At 46.2% G+C, this 22,033-nt stretch overlaps 1 protein-coding gene across 3 annotated transcripts in view; it reads left to right on the plus strand.

Moving 5' to 3' along the window:
* The first annotated feature begins 7,773 nt into the window (after window positions 1–7,773).
* The window catches only part of Rai2 (retinoic acid induced 2), a 58,919-nt gene continuing 44,659 nt past the window's right edge, over window positions 7,774–22,033 (plus strand). For 2 of the 3 annotated variants that reach the window (XM_074063563.1, XM_020186516.2), the window contains exon 1: window positions 8,287–8,601. The gene's annotated coding sequence lies outside the window, so the exon portion shown is untranslated. Of the gene's footprint in view, window positions 8,000–8,286; window positions 8,602–22,033 lie in introns of those variants that run through there. The other variant, XM_020186517.2, reaches the window with a different exon arrangement.

The raw sequence follows: 22,033 nt of genomic DNA on the forward strand, positions 1-22,033 counted from the left end.
AGAACAAATTATATGTATTCTCTAGTACTTCTACATTAATTGCAAATTTTTCCTAAAGCAATGACATTGTATTTTTCAAAAGGTTATCTAAATGTTTCTTCAAAAAATAAGGATCCATCTAACAGAAGGCATGAGAGAGAGAATCCAGGATGGTGGTGGTCCAGTTCATGCAACAGTCCTGTCAAGTTGGGGGACAGTCCATTTAAGGCTGTCAGTGAATGAGAAACCAACTCCATCCCATGTGCACAGCAATGTGGACATTTGAGATTGGTGGGGACACTTTAGTGGGTTGGGTTGCATGGCGGAGCTGCATGTTCAATAGAAAGCTTGAGCACTCTGCAGAGTCAGCCCCGGAAGCCGTCCTATGACTGGGGCCCACGTGGGAGCTATGGCTGGGGCCCACGTGGGAGGAGGTCATGGAGACAATGACTGATGATGGCTGTGGCTCTACCGCTGAACAATGCCCAGTGTAGTCCCCTCAGGAACATGAGAATCCTAGATAAGAGAAGCTGGCTTCAGCTCAGACCTAACACATTGGTGGTCTTGTCAGATAAGGACAATCCTAGGTGTGAAAAGCATCAGAGAATGCACCCGAGAGGGGCCTGGGTGAGCAAGGTTCAGTGATAAGCAATCTTGTGAGACCACAAATGCAAAGCATGGTGACTAAAAATGTTAACCAGGGTGAGGGGTGTGGTTCAAGTGGTAGAGTACCTGCCTAGGCCCTGAGTTCAAATCCAGTACCACCAAAAAAAATTGCTAACCAATCTAGACAAGACAAGTTTTACACTTGCTCAATTTTCCTCCCTTGATAAAATGTTCCATTCATAGGGGCTGGGGTGTAGCTGCTTGTGTTTAGCATGTGTGAAGCCCTGGGTTCAGTCCTAGCACTCCCCAACCCTGTAATTGTTCCATTCATAAAATTCTATTATTTGATAAATTCTTCTGGGTGAAGAAAAATGAAATGATTAAAGTTGTTCAAAAATAAATGACTTTGCAACTCCTTTCATCCCTTACAGATACAGAAATGTTGCCAGTTCCATTGGAGAGACTTGCAACACATAAATTGGGACAAACCTAACAGGCCAGGGACACGCAGGGTGGAGATCATGCAATGATGGGATCATTTGGGAAGCTGACTGCCACAGTCCTGTGTGTTCATGCTAGCAAGATCAGGCAGGCCATATCTGGGTGGTAACTAATCACTTCCAAAGCCGATGGGTTTGATGGCTGAGAAGGTCCTCAACAGCTCTTCTCCCATGAGATGGCAGAGATAGAATCATAGTTCCAGGCACCAGAGGACTAAGACTGGGGGCAATGGAGGATATTTATGGGCCACTGCTGGTTTTCCTCTTTATCAATAATACTCCTGAACTGGAGTGTCTCCACTGTTGCTGTTTTTAATAACCTGTTTTTGATAATATTCCAATTGGTAATACTTATTACTCCATGGCAATTTTGCTGATTTTTCTTTTTTACTTAGAGATCAATCTGGCTCATTTCTGAAAAACTTTTTAAGAAAGGATTGGTAAGTCTGACACCTAGAAAAAGAACAGGACTTGGCATGTGCAAAGGTGTGTGTACACGCATGTGTGTGTCCAGTTCTTCCGTACACACCTCTCTGATGATCCCACAGAACTCAGCCTTCTAATGGGGAAAATGAGGCTTAGAAAGGCTGGGTTCTGTAATCATTTCTGAGCTATCCTATCTCTGCTCCTTTAAGTGCCAGGATTTCAACCATACTTATGTCACAGCTTAGGTATTCTATCCAGCAAAGTAAGTTTCTGCCCCCAAACAAATCAAGGTCTATTTTCCACTTAACTAAAACCCACTGCTTTATTATTTCATGCCTTTGACTCCAAATCTCTATCCTGGCTATAACTTTTCCTGGTCCCTTTTTAGTGACTTATATGGGCTCTATTCTGTGTCATGCAATCTGGCTTTTTGCTTGTCTTGTGCAAGGCTCTCTGCTGATTTGGGCAAACCCTGATAGTCTCAGGAGACAGTCCATAACTCTAGTACAAAACCCACTCTGCTCACATCCTCCCTTCACTTGGAAAGCATCGGTGATAGTGCTTGCAGGTGATAAAGAACACCAAAGCTCCTTAGGAATAGGAGACCAAGCTCAAACATGAGGGGAAATAATAATGAATTTAACAGTTTCTTAATGAAAGCCAAGTACATGAGAGAACTAGAGTAGGTTCTGTGGGAGATAAAAGCACCGGGTTCTCTCTTGATGTTTGCTATCAATAGAGAAAGACAAGATGTAAGGGAAAATATGGCTACTATGGTTTCAAGGAACCATGCTATGGGTGCCAGCCCCAGAAAGAGAAGACAGGATGCTCAAAGTCACTCAGAGCAGTAGTCAAGCAGGGGACAAGCTTCTGTCACAGGAGCTTTGTCACAAGCAGGAGTGTGCTTTGAAGGTGCTGATAGAATGAAAACCACCATGTGCACAGCTGACCTGCCAGATTCAGCAGAGCCATGCATTTCAACTATGGGACTGTTTCTATTATTTCCTTCATTTGTCTTTAAAGACAGATTATGACACCACTTCTTGATCTACTTCTTTACACTTGGGTTGTTAGATACCTCTCTTGACTCCAGAATGGCCCTTACTCCTGGGACAGGATAAAAACAAAACAAAGACAATCCTGTTATGGCATGTATATCTTAGAATGCTTTCAACTGCCAGCAATAGAGATCTTGCTCAAAGAAACTTAACCTGTAAAGCAATGTAATAATTTATAAAACAGGACATAGGGGAGGGACCAGATAGCTCTAGAGTTGGTTATTCTAGTAGTTCAATAACATAGTCATGGTCCCAAGTTCTTTATCTGAGTTGCATCACCTCCCTCCTAGACCTGGTTCCTAGCATCACAGGGACCACCCATCATGGTTCGCTGGGAAGACTCAGTTATGCCTTTTGTTCTGACACAAGTATTAACAGCAACCCTGTTCACCCTCAGTAGTGTCTTGGTTTAGATGATCAACTGCATGGTCACTTGCATCAAGTTTCTGCTGCTAGTAGCAAATGGGTTTACATTATCCTCACATCCATTGCGATGGGGGATGACCTCCTAGAGAGTAAGGATTACTTATGAGACCCCAGCAAATCTCTCCTCTCATCTATTTGGCCCAAATTATAGCAGGAGGGGTGCAATTTTTCTTACAACAAACAGATCCACCTGAAATCTCGGATCAAACTCTAAGGCAGGTAAGTCTCGCAGGAAAGGGATGGGCATGTGAACATTAATATTCTGCTAGGAAAAAGACATGGGAAATACAGAGTGGAGCTGCTACAAGCAAAGCCCTTTATAATGAGCCTGCTTCTTACTCATGATAATTTCTCAAAAATCTCTATGAAATGAAATGAAATGTTCTTCCAATTGTGAGACTAAACAGAGCTACACCCGGACTCCAAGAGACTTAAGTACAGGGCAGGGATGGGACTTTATTATTCATTGTGTTCTAGCATACAGCTCAGTACTGTAGAATAACAGCTATTCAGTATATGCTCATTGATTGCCTAACCAAAGGACCAATTCACAAATGCTTTGATCCAGTCTTTGCTAATATTATCCAAAGGACATACAAAATCTTCAAATGAAGAACACTAAAGCCCCCACCCCTAACCCATCCAGACCACACTAGACATTGCCATTCTATCAAATATCAAAACCTTCCCCTTTCCTTGTCGGCGCTCAATATTCCTTTTGTAAAAATGTCATTGGCGCTGGACTCTTTCTCTGAAATGCTTTCCCCCTCAGCCTGGATTTGAGCTCAATCCTCTGCTTCAGTTAGCTCTTGAATTTTCTTAAGCATCTATCCCTTTGCATGTTTTTTTTAGCATTTATCCTTTTGCTTTGTGATAGAAATGTTTCTGAGTGTCTGCCTCATTCCATCAGCCAGTAAATATTATTCACCAACAAAACATGTGAAAACAAAGTTTCAACTTTAAGTACATTAATGGACTTTTTTCCCCCCAGACACATTCAAAGCCATGAGCACTAAACTGGCATCTATAACTTGGGGGCTTTCAGGAACCCCTTGAGAATCCCACACATACTCATACAGGTCAAGTCCAATCGTGTTGGTGCACCAGAGGGCGACGGTCTTGGTTACAAACTCAACTCACATATGTCTTCTAAGGAGCTCATCAAAACCCATTGACTCAACCTACACCCAGAACCTAACAACTCCCAAATCTAGGCCTCCTGCTTAGATTTTGAACTCCAGACCTGCTCTTCCAAATGACTACTGGACATCTCCAATGTGGCTACCCACCAGGCCCCTCCAATTCAAGATTTGCTAACCAGAACTCTGGAGTAGGCATTAATGTCTTCCACCCAAATTCTTTGGATGCTACCATTTCCATGTGCTTCTCAGATATTCAGCTACCAGGACCTTCTTTCTGCACTTGAGAAGGACCCTCTGCCTATTCTGGTGCCAGGTCAGAATTGCCAGAAAATTAGCACCCCCTGGATAGTCCTCAACTACCTTCTTTACCTGTTGAGTGAATGTCTAAGAGTTTGCTGATGGGACTAAGGTCTAGTTTCCCACAGTGATGATTGGCCCTGATGACATACCCCTGTGACTATCATCTCTCTGCCTCCCTTCCCCCCTTCCCTACCAGTGTTTTCTGCACCTTCTAAATCAACACTGGAATCCTTGTCTCAGGATATGCTTCTGGGGAAACTGATAGCATTCATCTTCTCCAGCCCCCAAACTGCTTTTCTTCGGGACCACGCCCCCCACCCCTGCCACCTGAGTCAGTCATCTTAACTCCCCTGGTTTCCTCCATGATTAAGACCTATTGATGCTACATCCTGAGTACCACTTGACTCAAGTTCCTACTCTTCATCCCTACCTCAACAAAAGCCCTGATCATCACAACAGCCTCTCTCACCTGGTCTCCCTGCTGAACATCTCCCCGCCCCACCCCAATCAGCCCTTCATACTAACAGAGGGGCCAACCTCAATCCAAATCTTCCCTGTCACTCCATTGCTTAGCATTCTTCAATGGTTCCCATTGACTGTAAGGAAAATCTCCTTTTCCCTCCTCTGCAATTCCTCACACCTTCTATTCCAGACTCAAAATATTTGCAGCCTGTAGAACATGCTGAATATCCAAGGTTCAGTGCCTACTGTTCCCTTCACTTATGATGCCTTTCCCTTAAATTGTAAAACTCCCATTTATCTCTCAGCACTCAATAACTGTCATCATCTCTGTGCCACCTTCTCTGATTTATCTGCCCCATGCCACTCCTCACCCTTCCCAGTATAGTCAGAGGCCCACTCCTTAGGTGTTCACCTAGTCCATTTTAATAACTCTTCATGTACCACATAATATCACAGTGTATTATTAAAAGTTTATTTACTCATCTGTGAGCAAACTAGATCAGCAACCATATACTAACCATCTCTAACTGAAGTCTTTTGCTCAGTGACTAGGTAACCAGTAGGTGCTTAATAGATGAATGGATGAATGAATGAATCGCCCAAGTAGTAAACTTGTGAAAGCCAGATTATGATGACATGCTGTGTTAGAGAAGCAGAATATAGATAAAGGAATCAGATTGAAGACTGGAAATTTCTTAGGTCCTTGTTTAAAATCACCAATTAATTAGAATTACAGATCTCAAAAATCACCCTAACCCACGCTGGAAGATTTTGTTGTGGTTGTTCCTCTTTCCTGTTGTTTGGGCATGTCCTTTCTTCCCTCCATTTTCTTAGGCATTCCTTTGACTGTATGAACATAATTCTTCTATATTAATGTCCCATTTCTGTCCCAAAGCACAATCTGGTCCCCCATCCAGATCTGCCCCTTTTTCCTTCATTCTGCAAGGGCAGTCACAATGGAAATGCAGAAGGAAGGGTGCCACTGTGCATTTCTTTTGGAATGGGGACCATGATGCCTGCTTGTTATGCATTAATCTGAATCAATATAATCTTTTCCGAAAACATAAGTACCTCAAAAGGCGACAAATGTGAATCACAACTGCCAGAGAGGTTCAAACATTAACCCAGGGTGGTGATGGAGCCAACAAAAGAAATAGGTTAGTAATTTCCCTCCAGGATATCAATCCCTACCTTATATACACAACCCCCTCAACACACACAAAACCTGTACGGATCTTTCATCCATGAAGTTGATCAATTATAACTGCCCAGCTGTGTCTTTAGTTGTATTCAAGCTAGATCCTGGCAACTGAAACCTCATCTCATATACCTGATTCAAGAACTCTGAATAGTTACAAGATCTGTAGAGAAAGTCTTTGGTTACTGAAACAATTAAAGACGTATTCATAGGCAAGTATTTCCACGGGCATTATCACTTACTCCCAGCTGATTAAAACCCCCAAACCCTGACTGAAACCAACAGAAACGGGTCTTACTGTTGGTGTTCAAACTTGCATTGCATTTCTTTCTGCTCCTGTGTCAATTGTTTCTTCTTCCTTTAACTCTTCTTTGTCAAAAAAGGAACTTCAGAATGGAGGATTGGTACCAGCAGGCTGACTTCCACTAGGCACAGTATACACAGTGCCTGGTAGCCTACAAGTACTTTTAGGGACCCATAGAAATCTTTTTTTAAAACATCAGACAAAAAGATCTTTTAGGTTGAAGAAACTGTTTAAACATAGAATACTAATACATTCATCTTTACACAGATGCAATTATAATATGTAACTTTTAATATCTTTTTATGGAGGGAGGAGTCCACAAAGGAAAAAGTGCCCACAAAAGCCATAATTTAGCCCTGATAACTACCACATTAGGCTTGCATGACATCATGGTTAGAATCGAGACTTTCAAATACAAAATTGGGTTCCCATAATAATTATAAACTGACCAGGTGGAGGCTGTCTAGGTATTTCACACTCTTGTGGCCACCCCAAATTCTAACAGAGGGAAGTCATGGTTAATACACAGTGTTGGGACTTGCCGGGCGGTGGGGGGGGGGTTGAGCATACAAAGAACAGCTAGGGTCATACTTTTCTCTGTTCGAATTAAATAATTCTGGCTCTGCCATTCTCTCTCAAATATCTTCATCCTGTTTTAATTAATAGAAAAAAATCTTTACATCTTTAGGGATTGATTAAACCAACATAATGGCTTCCTTTTCTTTCTTAAAACGTTTTAAGGATTTAGGTTTAAAATAATTTTAATGATCAATAATACATGTATTTACAGGTCAGCAACATACACTCGTCATCTCTGCAATTCCAGTTCTTAGCCCAGTGTCTGGCAAACACTAGGTGCATAATAAATGTTAGATTAATACGTGAATCGCCTCTTGAATGGAAATCAGATTCTGTCGGTGGACTTAAGTTTGTCTTTACTGATCTCCCACCTTCTGAGAAGAATCTTCGACCTGTATCACCATCTGCATTTTAGGATGATGGCTGGGCGCTTCACATCTCCCCTTCCTTCCTCCATCAAACAACCACTTTCTCCCTCTGGGGCTCTGCTCCTTTCTCCTCTTCATCCTGGGGTCTGGCATGGTCGCCTGCTTGCCCCCGAGGTAGCAGGGTCCCCAGCTCCTCGGGCCTTCTCCAGTGGGTCCCCCACAACACCCCCCTCTGTCCCGGGCTCCCCTTCCTCCTGCCACCCCGCGCCGCCCACAACCACGCCCTCCCTGTGGGCGAGATCACCTGTCCCTCCTCCGCCGCCGCCTCCTCGGGTACCCTTTCGCCCCCCTCCAGCTCCCCCTCCTCCGCCACCTCCCCCAAGCCCTCCCCTTCCCCGCCTCCTCCCACCCCTTGGTGTATACAGTAAAGGCCGGGCGCCGCACGCAGACACACACTCGCCGGGACACAGGCGCACACACGCTCACGCACAACCGGCAGTGGCGGCGGCGACAGCAGCTCGGTGACAGCAGCGACTGAGGCTCCCACCACTGTGCACTCCCTTCAGGAGGCCGGCGGCGAGGCCAGACCGGAGAGTTCCCGCACCCGCGACCACCCCGCGGCTTCCTGGAGGCGGCGGCCCCGTTTACGAGGTAGCGGCCGCGGCGCCCCCATGCGGGCCGGGGTCACCCCCGCCCGCCCTCCCCAGGCGGACCTGCCACCGGGACGCAGGGGGCGCGCCGGCTTGGGCGCGCTTGGCGGGGCCCGGAGCCCGGGGAGGGGCCTGCTCCCGGGGGCAGGACGGCGCCCGGAGGCCGGCCGGGGCCAGCAGGGAGGGCCGGGCGGGGGCGGGGACGGGGACGCGGGCCGAGGCCGCCACCCGTGCGGCGCGCCCAGGGCCGGCTCCCGCTGCTGGCGCCGCGCACTGGCCGGCGGGGCCGGGGACGGCTGGGGAGGCGGCGCTGGCCCGCGGGGCGGGGGCCCCGAAGTGGGTTTCGGGCCGCCACCCGCGCTGGCACCGGGCGCACAGGGCGGCGCGCGACGCACTGCGCGCCGGGACACTGCACCGGGCTGTCTCCGGAGCTGCCATTCTGCCCCGGCCCGGAAAACCCGGCGCCTTCCAGGCCCTTCGAAAGATGGATTCTGTTGACGTATCTGGCGGCCCTGGCGAGCCGGGTGGAAAGTTGGGTTTTGCCAGATCGTGCTGGGCTCCTCTTTGTGACGCTCAGCCAGCTCCGCATGCCCCTGGAGCACGGTGAGTGTGCGTCGGCGCCCCGGGAGCCCTGGTGCCCCCCAATGCCGAGCCCCGGGGTGGCCGCACCAGCTCGGGCTTTCTGCCATGTTAGGCACCGAGCAGCGTTCTCGTTGCATTTTTTGCGTGCGTTTCCGTGGCGCCTTTTGCTGCGGAGGGAGTTATTGCCTGTCTCCGCGTTGGCATTTTCGGGGTTGGGGTTGTGCTCTGTGTGTTTGCTTGTTTGCCGTTTAAAGCCCGACTATTGTTCCGGATAAGCTCCGCCTGGGTGGGGAAATGGTATCCCACCACAGTTGCTGGCGAGGGGTAGAAATGTTGCCAAACAGCTGCTGCTTTGTGTTTCCCTATCAGAAGCCCCTGGAATGGGTTTGGGGCACGACGATGGATGGAGAGAGGGATGGGGCATGAAGGATTAAGGTGGCTTTGGAGGAGCGGATTGTCACCGACCCCATGGCACGCAGTCAGCCTCCCTTTCTGCCTGCCAAACTTTTATGAATATTCCTTTTGTGGCGGGGGGAAGCTTAATGAATTTAGCCCATTTTCCAAGGCTTTAACAACCCGGCTTTAACAATGGTTTGGGAACTTAATCAATGAGAAAGGCAGGAGGGGAGGAGTAGGAGGCGCGGACACCATATCGGGGATGTGGTTGCTTCTTGCAGAGTCAGGTAGAAGAGAGGTGGGCAGGGCAGGGCGCAGCTTGGGTGGCAGCTGGCAGCGTTTCCTTAACTATTGGTAGCTCTTACCTGTGCCCACCGGTGTCACCCACCCTTGTGCCCCCACCTTTTGGGACTGCCCAGAACCTGGCGATGGGGCTTGAGAGGCTGCTTTCGGCAGCGAGAGGGCCAGCCCCCCTCATCTGGCGTTTTTAAGGATGTGTAAATATTTTGCTGAGGATAAGTGACATCAACAGAATGATATTCCGCAGAGCCCGGGTGTGCAGCGATGATAAATAGATATGGCCAAACAAAGTTTTGATAACCGCATATTCTCATGGCTCGCTCTGTTTCATTTGGGTCTTTGTTTTTGTTGGTTTAGCATTATCTCGCATCCTCTGGTGTGATCCCTTTATTTAGCCGATTCTTGGAAGCTTCTCTTTAGAACGGAGAGAAAAGCAGCCAGCAGGGAGAAAACAATTCTTAGCCTTGCGTGCATCAGGCACGGTTTTCTGTGCTGTTCCCAGGGACTCTTTCCCACCGTTTTCTAGATGTCCCTCTTCCTCCTTTTGAGTTATCAGAATTGTTTGTTGGTAGACCAAGAGACTTTGCTAACTTTGAAACGTGATGTGGCAGTGCCTTTGTTCCAGTGGAGTGGTGGTGGTGTGGGAGGGGGCCAGTCCAGAAGCTACTGGATGGCGAGCCCCTCCCTAGTGTGGCTCTGTGATCCACTCCCTGTTTTTCCTTCACATTTTCTCCCCGAAGGGCAACATGAAGAGCTATGCCACTGGTAGAAGCTGGTGTTGGGCTGGAAGGCAGACCCATGAGCCTGGTGGCATCCCAATTTCTCTATCTCTTCAAAGCCCAGAGAAACCAAGCCCACCTCCAGTCACCCTATCCTCTCCCCGCGTACACACAGTATTCTGCAAATGGACACTTGCTTCTCATCCTTACAGATGCCCACTAGAGGCATGTCCGAGGTGGCCCTTGGCACCATGAGCCAAGTCAGACTGGAACTCCAGGGACTGGCTGTTTTGGCACTAGCCCAGGGGCTATCCAGCCACCCAGAGATTCCTTTATTATTCAAAGAATGCCAGACCTCCTACGGTGAGGTTTGGCCCAGGAAAACCTGCTCATCTTTAGAACAAATGAGAAAATGGCTTTCCAGGGGATGCCAGTGGCAGGGTTGAGAACTAGTTTGTGGGCAGTTGGGCAAGAATTACAAAATAAATTGCAAAATCCTGTATCTAGAAAACAGCCACCAAGGCAGGGCCATCTGAGCAGCAAGAACGAAAAAGCAGAGGTGTGTGACCAAGTGCTGCTTGCCAGGAGTGCAAGCGCCAGCAGCCAGACACATCTAGCTCTAATGCTGCAAGGACTGGGAGACTACGGAGAGGTCTGGTCTCCCTAATCCGTGCACCTACAATGGAGATATTCTGTGTGTACAGGTAGCCATGCCACACACAGTGCCCTCAGAAGCCACAATAAGAAAATAGCAAGTGTCTGTTCTCTGGCTCCTCCCCTAACCTTATGGGGAGGAGAGGAGTGGAGAAAACTGAAATAGCAAGGCAGCTAACATTTGTTGTTGCCCTCTGTCTGCCAGGCATTTCCCATGCGGTAAACCTTCTCGGTGACCCTGTGACCCTTTCGAAGCATTATTTTACAGATAACGCTCACAGAAATTTCCAGTCATGTGTCTGATTCAAGACTTAGGTGGCTGTGATTTAAGGGGGCAATATTCCCTCTGCCCCTGCTCAAAGTCTCTTATTTATTTCTCTCAAAGGCCAGACCTCAGCCCATCCCCCTTTATAAAATACGGTACATAATTGGTGGGGGGTGTGGGGGGAGCCCACTAATGAGGAAGTCCAGTCACCAGTAATGTACATTTAAGTGCCAAGTAGGTAGATCCAAAATAGTCCCTAACCATTTCACGTGGAAAGATGGTACCCTTTCATTTAGGACTCTCCAGTATCACACTGTTGTTAAATAAATGAGTCCAGTGAGTGACCAAGTGATGGAGCTGAAGGAGTGAATGGTGGTGGAGAGGGAACTGTAAGTCATTGTCAAGGGAGACCCACCGGGGAGAAATCCAGAGGTTTGTATGTTCGGTGGGGACTTGGAATTCCTGACATCGTGTTCCAGTTTGAGCCTTTGGTAGTTTCATGCTACAAACCTTGATTTACTCTTAACAACATCCGTGCGAGATGGGTAGCATTAATCCCATCTTACAGATCAGGAAACTGAGGTTCACACAGATAAAGTGATTAGCCCAGGGTCCATGGTGGGACCAAAGGTTGAGTGAGGTATTTTTGACTCATTACTATCCAAATAAACAAACACTGAATAAAAATGAGGGGGACTTGGTTTGTAAGTGCATCATCAAAGCAGGTCGCTTAGCATCCTTTCAACCAGATGGTAGTCTTTAGCCCCCTAGAAATTCTGGAGCCACTGAAGGGCCAGGATTTGAATCTATAGATGAGAGGCTTCTGATTGCTGCCTCTTTGATCAGAGTATGAGGGGGACCTCAGAGAATGAGGCTCTCCAGGTGGGGGAAAGATGGCTAATTACACTTTTCCCATGCCCCATGCACAAAAGCCTGTGTGGGATTCTAAATTAAGCTTGATCTGGGGATCAGGGTGACATCTTTGCTGTAGACTTGGCAGCTCTTGTCTCTGGAGAATACCTCTGATTACCACTTCTCCCTCCCACCTGATCATCTGCCCTGGTGTCCATCACCTTGTTCTTTCTGGACTCAAGGTCTCTCCTTTGCAGCTCACTATTTTTTCATGAGCCTCTTGAGTCTACTGCTCCCCTGTGCTCTGCTGGCAGCTGGTGAGGAGGCAGTTTTGGCAGCCACATTAGTACTTTGGGATTTCAGACGTGACCCTCCTTCTCTGTCTGGCCCAGAACACACACAAACACACATGCATGTGCAGACACAGGCGCATGTAATTTGATCATGTTTCTGTATCTGCTTCACCAAATTAGATTGCAAACCCACAATTGTTATTGAAAGACGTACGTGACTTTGGTGATCTTCTATAGCCCCTGCCCTGAACAAACCAGAACAGCTAAGAGGAGGTAGCTTAACCAGCAGATGCCTAGAACAATGATGGTACTCATTGGTCTTCCCGCAGCTGTGAGGCAGCCCCCTTTATGGTCTGTCTTAGTCCATTTGGGCTGCAGTAACAAAAATAGCCTAAACTAGGTGGCCCATAAACAATGGGAATTTATTTCTCATGATTCGCTAGAGGCTGGAAAGTCCAAGGTCAAGATGCTAGGAAATTCACTATCTAGTGAGGGCCTGTTTGCTGAGATGGTAACTTTTGACTCATTGTGCCCCCACATGGCAGAAGGGGCAAGTGAGCTCTCTCTGGGGTGTCTTCTGTAAGAGCAGTAGTCCCACTGATGAGGGCGCTGATCTTATGATCCAGTCGTCTCCCAAAGGCTCCACCTCTTAATATCATCACTGTGGGTATTAAGATTTCAACATATGAATTTGGGGGGACACAAGCATTCAGACCATGAGACCACGCATGGTTCCAGAGCCTTTCATAAAAGCCCATTTTAATCTCTACTCAGAGGTACAGCTGACTCCTACAACATCCCAGTCCTACTAGTTCCAATTTATGCTGTCATCATTAGCTCTAACGACTGACTCAATACATTGAGAGAATCTTGGAGCACACTCTATTCCCACCTGTCATTTCCCTTCCCAAAGCTTTTTAGTCTTTCAGCCCAGTGCTGTCCAATAGAAGTTTCTATGGGGATGGAGATGTCCTATATCTGCACTGTCCCATGCAGTAGCCATTAGCCACATGTGGCTGTGGAGTAATTGAAAAGCAGCTAGTCCAAATTAAGGATGTGTGTAACATAGGCACTGGGTTTCTAAGACTTAGGATAAAAAAGAATGAAGAGTAGCATATTAATAATTTTCATGTTGATTGCATGGGTGAAGTGATATTTGGAATATGTAACTTAAATGAGATGTAGTATTAAAATTAATATTGCCTGTTACGTTAATCTTCGAATGTGTCTGCTAGAACATTTGAAATTCCGTATCTATTTCTATTTGACAGCACTGCTCTGGAGCATACTAACCACCAACCTTGTGTTGTCACAGCGCCTGCCTGTGTGCTAGGGCATAAACACCCTCTATTTTGATGGCAAGTGGGAGGCCTAGGACTGACTCAGTAGCCACAATGGCCTGGTGTCAGATGATTTTACTTTTCAGTAGCTGAGGTGCCATTTTGGGGAACTCTCATCAGGCCTACGATGATCACGTTCTGTGAGTGAGTGTGGGCTCCAGAAACCCAAAGGAGACAGCAAGGTGGGCTGGGGCAGCAAAGGCCAGGCTGTCTTGAACAAAATGGCCCCTTTCCTTTTCGTTCGTTTTCTCTCACCCAAAATACCTAACCGGTATTCTTGTCCTTGGAAGAGTAGTCTCCTGCCTGAGCCAGGGATTTCTTTGACACCTGCTCTAGTAGCAGCTTAAAGTAATAACCTTCCCAGGAATCTGTGCTTGCAGAATAATGTCACAGGTGGACACCCTCATGCTAAGAGTGGGTTATTTGGGGGCTGGGGCCAACCTTGAAGAGGAGAAAGAAGAAAAAAAAAAGCAGCACACAGTCATTTTCCTGACAGTCTCATGAGAGCAAGAGCAAGGGCACAAATACATGTTTCTGTGAGGAAGACAGAACACATTCAAAGAAGCCAGTGCCACACCCCCAGTAGTGCCTGCCACCTGTGAGGATACCTGGGCAAAGGGAAGTTGAGTGGGGTTGGGGAAGGATTTGGGCTGGCACTGTGGTATCATCTCAGCTAGGGCCATGCATTCCTGGGCCCTTCCCAGGCAGCTAGGCACAGTATGAACAGACAGGGAGGGATGGAATAATGAACTTGGGACTGCGGTGATTTATAGGTCAAGCGCCTGTGGCTCTGGCTCCTGAGGGCGCTGCCCCCACAGGGAACCCTTGGCTGACCTCCTTGGGCTCCTCAGAAGGAGCTGGTTTTGTTTCCCATGGCAGAAGCAGACTGTTTACTGGAGCACAGGAAGAATCCGACATTCTGGCGAAAAATAATTCATTAACAGCCAGGGTATTACCAGTTCCCTGGAAAAGCTTCTCCAGCTGCACTAGAGCAACTGTTCTTTTTCAGCAGCAGAAGCAAGGCTCGCTGGCAGCCAGGGCTGGGTGTGATCGGACGTTTTTGTTGTTGTTGTTATTTTTGCCTTGGTACGTATGGCTACTTTTGCCTTATAATTCATGGAAAGAAACAGAGGCCTGGAAGGGTTGAAATGATGTTGCTGTCAGTCAATCTTGCCTTTGTGATTTAAGCCTGGAAGTCTTAGCTGACTCTAAGAATATAGGTTTCTTTTTCCCCCTGATTATAGCCCACTCCCCAAGCTGGGGACACTACCGAACCACAGAGAATGTTCCAGAACTAAAGGAATTTGGGAGTATTGTAACACCTGCTCTTAAGGCCCTATGAAAACAATTGGCTGAAGGATCCTGAACCCCCTCCCTCCCACCACCACACACACCAAGCAGAATGTCCTATCTGGGCTGTGTGGAATTCTTTTGCTTACTATTAATTGGCACAGTGAGACCAAAGTATGTGATTCATCATCCCAGTTTTGAGGGCATTTGGAGAGCCAGGCAAGCATAACCAAGAGAATGGGCTGCGTGTTTTGCTCACTAAAGAACGATTGAATCTACATAAATAAAAATGGAATGATTCAGAAAGCTTTTTGTGCTCTGGAAAAAATCAGAATTTTTTTTTTTGGTTAAAAAAAAGTTTTTCATCTACATGTTTTGTTTTTTAATGCCTCATGCTTAGAAGTGTGTACCCAGCTAACAAGAAATGGGAAAGAATAGCACTTCCTTCTTTTAGTTTTGTTTTTAACTCTAATTGCAGGTTAAGTAAGATACAGCGTATTGATTTTGGTTGTAACTAGATGATCATTTTATTTTATGAGATACTAATTTTCATCCATTTAGACTGATGAAATATGCATTTAAAATGCCCCACTATCATCACAGTATTTTTTGAATGTTCCTAGATTCTGATTGAGAAGCTATTTCATTTATGTGGAAGAGCAGTAAATATGTTCCTAGTCAACATACAGCAAACTCATCTTAGATTTTGAAGAAAACAAGGTCTTTTTCCTTTGCCAAGATTCTGCACGTTGAAGGCCAAGCATGTTTGGGTTTGGCTTTATCTGGATCACAGTTTCTCCATGTTGGCCCCCTTCTTTGTTCTGGATTACTGTAGGTTGTTCAGCAGCCTTCCTAGCATCTATTTAGATGTCAGCAGCTTCACCCCTTCCCCTGTCCCGGACCTGGCAAATGTCCCTTGTGGGACAAAATCACCACAGTTGAGAACCACTGGTCTAGACCAAAATTCAATAAGTAATTTGTGGTTTTCAGAAAATTCAATTTGAAATAATAAAAGACACAATTTCACCCCCCGGCTTTTATATATACAATTCATGGGGGTGATTAATTAACAGTCAGAAGCGGGTCATGCACCTGACTTAATTCTAAGGGTGGTGGAAGGGTTTGTAAGATTGTATAAGCACAAAGATTTTTTTAAGGCAGGCTATTGAAGAAGTCATAGGTAATTGTGGGGCACATTGTAAGAATAGCAGCTTCTCTGGTTTTTCATAAGAGAGGACAGGTTTATTCCTCCCTAATTTCTTTTTCATATACACCTGATTCCAGATGTGACTTCAAAGCCACCAGGCATCTTCCTCCACCCCTGCCTCCTCCCCACTGTCATTTTTCCTTAAGCATCTTAAGCCTGAGCCGCTTAATTTAGCCTTTTAGTGTACTTGAGAGTGCTCTGCCCATGACATTGAAAAGGACTCATTTCAGATGAGGCAGTCCTTTTGCCCACCACTACCTTCTGTGTTTTCCAGTACTATTGAGAAAGAAAGTCGATTATAGCACGATGCATATTTTTCACAATTACTGGACATTCAGGCAGCCCCACCTCCACCCCTCCTGGTTTTATTCCCTCTTCACACATTTGTTTCCTCTCAGCAGCAGCTCTGCTTGGGAGACTCTCTAAGGACAGAGACATCATAGGGTTCCTTCGGGCAGCCAGAACCTGGTACGGCCTCCAGGCAGCAAGAAGAGATGACAGGGTGCCCTAGGGACAAACCCTGAGCTACATTCTTTCTGGTGGTCCCTTGAGAGGCTAGAAGGAGGGTTGTGTATGCACAGGGAAGGTGTTGTCCTATGCATAGGCAGCAATGGAATGGGCCTGGGGACAATTGGGAGGGCAGAAATGTGGAGCCTTCAGGACACAGGGAAGTGTCCTGGGTCACCCCTCTCCTGCTCATTCTCTCAGAGTGGGATGGGTGTCCGGAGATGTAAGGGGAGGGTAAGGGCAGGTGCTCAGGGCAGAAATCAATGGAGACTGCTTTGTTTTGCAGCCATTCAAGTTCAGCCGACCTTTTCCAAAGAGTGTCTGAGGAGTTAAGAGTGTCATGTACATAGGGACTCCCAGCTGGCTGAGCCGCTGAGGAAAGCTGGAAAGGTGAGCGTTTAGGGGTTTGCCAAACCACCAATGCACTATCTTTGCTGAGTTCCAGCCTCGCAGTGAGTCCTTGTTGTCAGGAAGAGAGAGTCACAGAGCTGGCAGGGATCCACAGTGTGCTGGGCCTGGGTAGATACATAATTGATTTGCAGCACGTGACACTTGGTCCTTCTGAGTTGCCAGCTTCTTGCAGACCAGGATTTGGGTGATGGTTCAACACTGGGAGAGGAAACGGGATCATAAATCTGGGCTTTGGAGGCCAGTCTCGTGGTGCAGAGGCCACTGGGGCCACCACTGTGTGCTGCAGAAGCAAACAGACAGGTCTGAGTGGTATGTTGTTCCTCAAAATAATGGCAATGGAAATGGCTGTGAAAAACATTTAGACCCTTGTCATAAAAATGCAAACAGTCTTCCTGCTATAGGGAAAAGCTAAATAAACTCTATTGCAGCTGTATTAAGTAGAAACAGATTTGAAAATCGGGTGTTTTTTTTTTTTTCTTCTGAGACACTTATTTATAGCAGGTTGGGCAAAGGCTGCCACTATCTTTTGTGACTCCGGAAGAGTGTTTTCCAGATGGTTCTTGCTGTTTTTCTCTTTATTAAGCTTAGCAGAACACGGTCGCACTTGCAAAGGGTTATAGAAACCAGTGTTTTTTTTTCAGATTACAGTGGCCATTGATTGGCTAACAAATCAATGGATGCGAATAGATTGAGGCTGTGCGGACAGATTTCCTTTTGCATTTTATAAATAAAAAAATGTCAAGGAAAGCTCAAAATAGGGGTGCTCTTTTGACCATGTACAGCAAAGCTTTGAAGAGCATGCGTGGCTACATTTCCTATTAATTTACATTTAATTTTTTTCTCAAATAATGCTCCTCTTTGCTAAAACTCTGCAACATTACCGTTTCCTTTCCAACATCTAAACAATGTCCAGATACATTTCAGATTGAGCAATTAGCTCTGGCTGCAATTTCCTTTTATGAAAAAAATCACTAACCCTTTAGACTGAATATGAAATTATTGAATGTGAAGATGTCAGTGTGAGACCATTTGTCCTGAGATCCTTTATGGCGTATCACTTGCATTTTAAGAAGGTTAGAAAAAACCGATTCCATCCTGCCCTTCCAGATTGGACACACCTTACATCAGAAACCTCGTGCTCTCTGTGTGCTCTTAGGAGTTTGGCAGGCGGATTGCAAGCTATCAGAGCTAAGGCTTACAGTCTTAACCACCTGGGGGACCATCTTGGAATGTCACAGCAATCTGTGGTCCCCATGGGCCAGGCTTGCAGACTCCTACATGAACGGACCAAGATTTCTACCCATTCATAGTAAAATGGAAGAAAAGTGAAAAATGCAGTAAGATTCCATTTTAAAAGCCAGGCCTTTTCCATTTTACAGAACTTCCCTTTATTCTAAAGTCTCTTGTGTGACTGATCAAGATTCTTTTTCTATTTTACCGTCTGTATTTGACAAAGTCAAAAGTTGTCCATCCAGGGAACCTGAGTAGATAAGGAAGGGAAACCTTCAATAAGATCCCTAAAGCAGAAAAACCAACATAAGCAAGGGTCCTGGGACTGCTGCCTTTAGTCCCTTACCCAACTCTTTGGATCTTAGACCTGTAGAGAACTGGCTCTGTCCAAAGCCCTTGTGAAGAATGGAGGAGTTTGAGGGCTTCTTCCATTGGGCATGAATTTCTGAGCATGCAGCCTTGACCCTTTATTCCTGGCTTCCAGTGGCAGCACTGCTGCCAGTTCTCATGGGCTTGAACTCCCTTTGTCCTTTCAGCCCTGCCCATCCTCTGCCATGAATGCAGCCTCAAACCCACCCCCAGCCTCCTCCCTGCTCTGCCTGATTTGTGCTGGTGCTCCTTTAACTACTGTTCTACAGGCCAGTGTCAGCTTCCTCTCACAAAAGCACCTTTCTAGTCTCCTCACCCTAGCTCAAGAGCATTCAGTGACTCCCCGTTTCCTGACGAGTTAAAATAAAACACCCCATATGAAGCTCTCTTCTCATTTTCCTAGCCCGTTTTTCTGCCTCTGGAGCTCAGATTGGTCTTCAGGAGGATACCATGGGAGGTTGTCTCTAGTTTGTAAGGTGCTCCGGGCTGGGTTATGTTTTCTTATATGGGAGGGGGTGGTTAATAAGAAGGTTGCAATCTCCTGGGCATCTTTCTAAATGATAATGGATGTGTAATGGACTGCCCTGGGGATTGTGGCGTTGGTGATTAAAACAAAAAATGCAGCAGGGAGAAAGAAAGAAAGCCCTTCACAAAGCAAGGTTTTCTGGCTGCAAGAACTGTAGCTTTACTGAAAATCTCTTACTGCTGTGGGTTAAGATGCCACCTTTCTGGTACCAGCAAATAGGCATTGCTTCAACATGTCACTGTTGCTTGTCCTATCAAAACAGAGCTGCTTACACAAGCCCTGAAATTGACAATTGAAATGTAGTGACAGCAGTCCATCCTAGCCAGTGCATACTGTCTATTTCCTTAGAGGAAGCCTATGCAATGACATCAGGAAATCACAGAAGCAACAGTTTTTGTCAAGCTTGTGCTATAGGTTCATTTCTGGTAGATAGGTATTTTAAGCTCCATTTCACTGAGGATTCAGGGTTCAGAGAGGATTAGTAACTTACACAAGGTCACACAGTTTATAGGCAGTGGAGCTGGTATTTTATACAACCTGGCTCAATAGAACCATCTTCAGTGATGGAAATGTCCTGCACTGTCCAATAGAATAACCACTACCTACGAGTAGCCGCTGAGCACTAGAAATGTGGCTGATGTGACTAAGGCCTGAAGTTTTAATTCTGTTAAATTTAAATTTAACTCATTGCATGTGGCTAGTAAGAACTGTGTTGGACAGAGCAACTCTAGAATGTACTTGCTTTATAGCCCTTTATATTCTGCTCCCCATGTATGACTTCACATCTCTCTTCTTCCCTCCTGATCCAGTACAACTCACCCTTTTCTCAGAGGCCTGTAGCCAGTGGTTTTCAGGCTGCAGTGTCCACTAGAATCACTTCTGGCCCCACAAAGGGCAGTGGTCTCTTGGGAGAAGCTTCCTTCCTTCTGCTGTCCCCAGAGCCATCCTTCTCCTAGTCCCACCTTTATCTGGGTGACAAGCAGGTTTGGTGACTACTTTGGCAATTGTTCTAGAAAGTATTAGTTTTTTTTTTTAAAAATACCATTATTATTTTTGTAGTACTGGGGTTTGGACTCAAGAGTCCTGCACTTGCTAGGCAGGCACTCTACCACTTGAGCTATTCCTCTAGCCCTAAAATTATTTTATTAGTGTATATTAATTGTACAAAGGGATTTCATTGTGATATTTCCATACATGCAAGTAATTGATCACATTTACCCCCTCTATTACTCTTAGAAAGTGTTAGTTTTAATGTGAGGCTCCTTGGGAGGGAATGGAGAGCCAGGCGCAGGGTGAAGGAAGAGGCGTGGTCTCTAGGAATTGCCTGTGTACCCTGATGATATAGATCAAGCCCTGGCAGAGAGGCCCAATTGTGCCCCTTCTGTGGTCTCTATGATTAAATGGGTACAGGAAAGTTAACTAGGAAAAAAAACCAAGTGAAGCCAGGAAGACAGATAGTAATGAAGCTGGAGCCAGGTTCTGCTCCATCCCCATCCTCCCCACCCACCTTGCTTCACCATAATTAGTGTCTTTGTCCAGCTGCCCTGGGGCAGGACTGGAGGCCTGAAAAGGTCACTGGAAAGGGGCTGTGATGTGGCCACCTTGACTCTTGATCTCCATTTTAACCATGTTGAGGTTTTTCTTGCTTAAAAAAGTACAGGTGGGAACAAGCTAAGGTTCTTCATGAAAGTAGCTGCTAAGCTATTTTTCTTCTGGATATTTGTAAACTGAAACAGTAATGTGGAATGCCTTTTTTGTAAGTGTGTACCAATCTGTTTTCTCCCAGGGAACATCTACTTTTTTTTCTTTTCTCTCTCTGTCTCGCCCTCTTTTTTTGTTTTTGGTTTTTGTGTTTTGAGAGCCGAAATCATTGTGTCTTTTTTTGTGGCTTGGTCTCAAATCAACTTTCATTCTCTTGAGCCAGGCAGCACTTCCTAAAGCTCATTTTAATCACCATCTCTGACAATCTAGCCCTCCTCGGCTCCTGGCTATGTATCCACAGCACTTAGATGTGGATAATGAGTTGAATACAAAGTGCAAATGCTTGAGATACCCCCAGTTTGTCTGCTTCCAAAAGCAAGTCTTCAAAGACATGACCCAAAGGCCTCATTTCCGTTATCATGGAGGGTCTGTCCCCATTCATTGGTGGCAAAATATGAAATTCATGTGATTTGGGTTCTTGCATCTCCCTACCACTTAGCTCTGTGCCATCTACTCACAAGAAAGCTCAGTGAATCCAAGCACATCTGGCAGTCCTAGAGCCCTCTCTCTCCCATCACCTTCTGTAGTCAGTTCCACCTTCTCTCAGCATGGAGCGCCTCACCCCCATCCATATGGGGTGCTTCTGCACCTCCACATCTGTCACTTGACCAAGCCTAATGGTCCACCTTATCCTTCGCACCACTTCTGTGGTTGGAGGTGGCGTACTGTACTCCATATCCTCTGACTCCAAGAGATAATTAAAGCACATGACCAGGAATGTAATAGAAACACTTCCTCTGAAACCACACAGTATTTTTTAGAAACAGCTATTTTCATTTGTGGACAAGGAAACCAAGGTGGCAAAAGGATGGGTTCTGAGCTACATGTCAATCAAAATGGCTTTTGTCAGCTTTACTTGAGAACTTGAACTTCATCCTGAGCAGTTTCAGGGAGGGCAGTGGCACTAATTCATGTGTTTGATGTTTTCATAGTGCAGAATGAATGTGGCTGAGGGCTGAGGAAGATTGGGAGAAGGGAAGCAAACAGGTGCTGTTGCAGTGATCTAGTGACAAGGACAAGGAAGAATGAAACAAGATGTAGGGACCAGGGATGGGGAGGCAAGTGGCTGGATCCAAAAAAGATTTAGGAAGCTGACTTTGTAAGACTTGAGAACAACTGGTAGCAATAGTAAATTATCATAACTCCCTAGTTTCTGTCCCATACACCCCTTGGTAGGTCAGGGAACTCAAAGAAAGGGAGAGAGTGTGCACCTTTGCTCCACCCTCTCTTTGCAGCCAGGGGTGGGCAGCAGCCTCAGCCTAGGTGAGTGGCCTATGTAATCTGCTTATTCCTCAATTCTGAAGAAAATGGGATGAAAACAGATGAATGGGTC

The sequence above is a fragment of the Castor canadensis genome, chromosome X, assembly GCF_047511655.1.
Source record: "Castor canadensis chromosome X, mCasCan1.hap1v2, whole genome shotgun sequence".
Classification (NCBI taxonomy): Eukaryota; Metazoa; Chordata; class Mammalia; order Rodentia; family Castoridae; genus Castor; species Castor canadensis.